Genomic DNA, 6,036 nt, shown 5'->3' on the forward strand with positions numbered 1-6,036 from the left:
TTTGCGAATATTACTTACTATGTTTTAACGGTAGATAGTAGGAACTTCTCCAATAAGTACTATATATGTATATTAGGTAGTCGAAAAAGTCCTTTCGTATTTTGTCAATAGATTTTGAACATTGTGTCATACCAAAGACTCTTGGAAAGGTTCATTTAACCAAAACAAAATTTAATTCGGGGAAGTACAATGTTCAAATGTTCCAAAATGAGTGAAAATAAGGGATAAATTCGCTATATTTTGAAATTTTTGTGTAAAAAAGGGAAGAATGCCAAGCAAGTTATGAATGAAATTTGTGTAGTTTAAGGGGTTCGTTTAACACAACAATGGTTCGGTCGCTTCCGTTCTGGAAATTTCAAAATTTCGATTTACACTAATGAAAGTTTTACACTGAAGGAATAATGTCTCTAGTGGAAAAATGGCAAAAAGTGGTCGACCAAAAATGGTATATATTTGTTTAGTTATTTATTAGTATAAATATAAAAAAAATAAGTTAAAGTTTGATTAGAAATACGAAAAGACTTTTTCGACTCCCCAATATTTTTAACTTTATGGCACCAACATTTACTGAAATGGTGTTTAACTAGGATGTTTCAATTGTTGTAGTGATCAGAACTCAGAGGTTGTTTTCAATTTAATATAACAGTAGCTCTAGGATACGAACTGCTGCGATAGGGGAGCACTTCTGAGAAAGCGATGATAGTGTACTAAATTTTAGGCGGTATTTGAAGTAATGTTATGGATATGCTTTAATAAGTTTAATGAGAAATCAAATCTAAATAAAAGGGGGCTTATGTGCTGCAGTTTCCAGAATCCTTCCAAAGTTATTATCAGTTGGTAAGCTCAAACAAACCACCTCTTCTTTTACTGGAGACAGCAAAGTAGCTTGATACATTTTCTTGCGCTGGAATCTAGTATTACAGACAACCATATTTCAGTCCCCTGGTGCTAATCAGTGTTACGTACGATCAAAAATGATGATCTGATACTCTGAGTCTTTCTCCCAGTGGCAGTTCGGGTATTTGCTTTTGCACCATCCTGCATTAATCCGAAATTATATTTTAGCCCATTTTGTCTTAATACCCGTTACATTTGAATAGCAAATACCACGGAAACCGCGTCTCAACTGACCACTTTTATCATTCCAACTGACCACCGAGAATCCAAATAATGCTCAATAAAAGTTTATTAATTAAGTATCCTTAAAACGTGACACTTTCTGTGAACTATCTACTTGTTATACAAAGGGCTTGAGTTTGTCGTACACAGCCTAGTTTTCTGTTAGAATAACGCCGTTTCTTCAAAGCAATGTATTGATAAGTGTTTCGGCAAATGCATATGCTCCAGCATATTCCACGACTAAGTACAAGAGCTACAAATGGTGGAATTTTGGTAGGTAACGGTAAACTGAAATTAAATGAGTTAATATTATCAGAAGATCAAGTCATCATCAAATGACTCGCCGAAAAAGATTTTACTCAAGAGAGAGATCAAAATGAAAGCAAAGTTCTATTTTGAAGTCGTCGATGCTTACACTATCCAACTGGTATAGAATTGTTGGATAACCGTTATTGATTCTTCGCCATTCGAAAGATATATTTTCACTCAAAAACAAAAAACAACGCAGTACATATAAAGGAAAGAATTTGTAAAACTTAATATTGATGAAAGCGGATGTATATGCGACATCGAAGTTGCTGTAACTAACCGTACGTATAATAGCGTTTATTTATGCAACATAAATTTATATGTATATATATATAGTATGTATGTATATTGTATGTGTGTGCATGTGTAATTTGACTGTGCGCCTCAGCGAAGCATATGAAATGTATAAATTATATGCAGATGCAATTTTTCGTAACGTTTTCATTTTGTTGATAAAAAGATCAAGCAGCTGCAGCAACAATGTCAGTAGATAAAAGATAACAACTGTTAGCAACAACAAATGCAAGCAGGCAGGCGGGCAAAATCAAAAGTTTTACGAAATTTTCAGCTCAACTCAACGAATGAAAATTATGTAAATATGATGGTGCCGCAAAATGTTCTGTACTCTCCTACACGTACTATATTCAGCATCATCTCTGAATTGTGTTGAGCTGTGTAAGGACACCATACGGTAGAGTTTACCTCACCTCGTTCTCTTTAAATTCGACCTAGAGTGTACCGCAACCTGCACCAAGCGAAAACTCAAACAAAATTTTAAGGCAACGAGGAGAGCATGTTGCTGTAATTTCGCTGAAAATTCCACACAAAATAGGGAAAATCAACGCATTGCCGAAAAAGTTTCACCACACTTTTTATTAGTGATTGAGTTTCTGGCATGAAGCAACGCAAATTTAATATGAATTTATGTAAAATCATCAGAGGAACATCTTAATCATAAGAATTCCTGTTGACTTTTATTGGGTTAAAAATTAAGCAGCGCTTATGCATCCAAGCACCATACATAATACATACATACATAATAAGTTATGTGCATATACATACATATTTTATATTACATCCATACTAAGATCTTTGAATTTAAATTTTGCACGGAAGCTCATTCGTCGAATTTATTTTCTAAGTTGGTATGACTGTCCCTGATATCTGAGCCAAACGTCACATCAAAATGAAAATTAGTGTTTAGTATTCGTTTGTCTTTCTGACGCACATAAAGGGCTTTCGGCGGTTTTTTACGATGAGTGAAATTATTCAACAAACAAGTTCCATTAAATTTCTGGTGCCGAACCGTTCAGAATGTTGGAAAAGACCTTCTGTGATAATTGTTCATCGCGAGCAAGTGTTATTGATTGGTACAAATTATTCAAACAGAGTCGAGATGTGTGATGCGTTGACGACGAACCACGTCCAGGAAGGTCATCAACATCAACTGATGATCACGTCAACAAACTAAAGGAATTGGTGCTAGAGAATCGATTATCAGTCAGAGTCAGTCTTACTGGAATCGTTGAAATATCGGAAGGATCAGTGAAAACCATTTTGAAAGACCAGTTAAGCCTATGAAAAGTAAAAGCACGATTGGTTTCAAAATCACTCAAATTTTTTGAAGAAACAGCGTCGCATTAACGTCTGTGAAACAAAGCTTTCCGACTACCAGTATGTCATGAATCGTATTATTACTGTCGATAAGTCGTGGATCTATGCTTACGACCAGGAAACAGACGATAAATCTGCGAAATATCGTGGCAAAAGTGAGCCGAAGCCAAAAAATCCCCGTGAAAGCGGGTCAAGATTCAAGGTTACAGGGTTTGTTCGGAAAGTAATAAGACTGAATCGATTTAGAAAAATTTATTGAACCAATCTTTATAATTCTTTAAAAGCTTTCAAAATATGTTCCTTCTGCGTCGCGATTTCTAAGCATTGAAGGCGTCACGGAGGCATCCTCAGGAATAGCCTTGAGATCCAAGGTGCATTCTGCTTTGTCACAAAATGTTTGTCTCTCATCGGCCTTTACAGGCAAGGAAACAAAAAAAGTCCGAGGGCTACATCTGGGCTGTAGGGCGGCTGCGGAAGCGTTGGGATGTCGGCCTTGGTTATGTAGCTGTTTACAAAAGAAGCGGTGTGAGCCGGAGCGTTGTCGTAGTGCAACTTCCAATGTTCAAGTGCTCCGTCACAATGTCATGAACCACAGATTTTGATAAATTTAACATCTGGGCAATTAAACGAATACATACTCTTGTAGAATCCCCAGAGGTGATCTAGTGACTGATGCCCAGAGCATACTAAAATAATGAAGGGTACACTTCTGCAGCTTGCTGAATGACAGTGAAAGCATAACACCAGGAGATGGTAAACCTGATTCCCCAATCGTTGACAATGGAATGGACGGCTAATGGAACATGACGAAGTTCGAATAGCAATTAATCAGTATTAGTATTAGCTGTTAAAGCATTTGGGGTAATAAAAACAGGGATAGAACGCGACACTGCCCAAAACACTTTTCAACTTTTAAAAACAATATTGACAATAGAATTTCAAGTTGTCAGCCAGATAATGAAGTGAAGTCTCAAAGTTGTCAGATATTCCTCTGAATGAATTTTAGGTGAAGCGGGAGAAAGAAGATCCCTGCTTTCATATAATTAACAATTGGTTCAGTTACGATATTAAAATGAAGATGTCACATAGATGTGTCGTCAGGCATATCGACACAATGCTGGAACTAAAGATATTGAAGATTACTGCAGAATCTTAATTTATGTACCATTTCTCGACGTTTACACTATATTTGTGATTTACAAAGGCAATTTGAAAAACACAAATCAAGTTCAAAGCTTTGGACATTTATCCTTGAATTATGAGTTCGACGAGGAGATGCGCACAAAATTATACAAATTTTATGAAAAAATCTTCTATTGTTCTGAACCAATTTTCATTTCTGAAAAAAAGAAATGAGAAAGTAAATTTAACACCTTTGCAAGTAGCATCCATAGGTTATGCTAATGAGCTGCAGGTTAAAAATATGAATTTCGCGTAAGCTGTTATAATTTTAATTTGCCGCTCCCTTGGGATGGTTGTGAATTAAATTGTGGAATAAAAACCTTGTGTGGGATACTATGAAGTTTATCTACAAAATTGTCTATCGTGTGTTGCATGCTAATCACGGCATTTTAGCTGGCCGACAGTGCAGCTTAAGTACATATAGTACATTATCTGTTACTTAAACATTCCCATATAGTATACGTTACAGACATGCTACCAGCAGTATCATGGTAAGGAAAAACAAAACAAACAATCAGTGCCTCAGATCAAAGAAGCACAAGCGAAGCAATTTGGTATTTGAACCAGGTAAATGTGTGTATGTATGACTTAATATCTCCAAAAAGATAGAGAAGGGTTCTTCTTTTGGGTAAAATTTTCGAAATTCCGAATTTTCATCTTCCTACTTTAAAGAAGACTTAGGAAATAATTATGATTTGGCTGGGTAAATGCCTAGATACAAGAGCACTACAGTTACAATTGTTGGAGTAGAAGACCCAAGGAAACGATGATGGTAAAATTTTTGGTGTTATAATACCTAAAATATTAGACCAAAAAGTGTTAAAAAGTTCTTAATCCCAAGTTCCAGCCGAGTTGTATCATATCATATCTGAAAGGTTTATTTTCTTACTAGATTGAAAATAAAAATCGGAACCAACATCTTCTGTTTTCAAACAATATTGTATGAACCTATCGAAAAACAATTAAATTCCTTTCAAAGAATTTTTTGAAAAAATAAGTTAGGCCAGGGTAAATAATATTTGGAAAAAATAAATTCGTAGCAGATTGAAAGCTCGGAAACGAAAGATAAGCATTACAAACATAACAAACATTAAGAACGAACTGTGGTCGGGAAAAGGAAGGATTGGCTGAATTTTTAAGGGTTAAGAATGGCTTATCGCAATTTCCGTCGAAATTTCCTATAGAAAAAAGTGATATAGCAAAGTTGTTGGTAATGAAAATACTTACTATATAACTTCTGTACATACTTTTTTCACACAATCTCAAAATAACCAAATCTTTTGGTGTTTCATTTGGACCTTGCACAAAGCCAATTACTTTCACGAAATTTGATAGGAACTTACCTTCTTATGTCCCAAACATACTGTATTGCTTTTTATTTAAAATATTTATTATCTCTCCTTATATTGACCTAATATCCAGAAAAATTCTTACTTTTCAAACAATAAATCTCAAGTCAAGTTAAAGCGTAATTAGTAGTATAAAAATTTAATACATTGGTATGATAGACTTTATCAAAAAATGTGACCATCATACAAGCACTACTTCTCATTTTATGGGTGCCACAATATCAAAGCAAAAAACCTCATAGACCGAGTTTTCATTTGCAAATCGCAGCAAAATTCATCCATTTCTTAACCGGATTGTTACTGATGATGAATAGTGGGGCAACTACGCCAACGTCAAGCAAAAACAGTCCTAGTCGAATCATCTACTATTACCTGCCACCCACGGCCAACTCTTAAGAGGTCAGTAGGGAAATACTTTTTCACAAATACATTTTTTTTTGCAACCACTTTACCATTGGAAGGT

Source organism: Bactrocera tryoni, chromosome 2, assembly GCF_016617805.1.
Source record: "Bactrocera tryoni isolate S06 chromosome 2, CSIRO_BtryS06_freeze2, whole genome shotgun sequence".
Lineage (NCBI taxonomy): Eukaryota > Metazoa > Arthropoda > Insecta > Diptera > Tephritidae > Bactrocera > Bactrocera tryoni.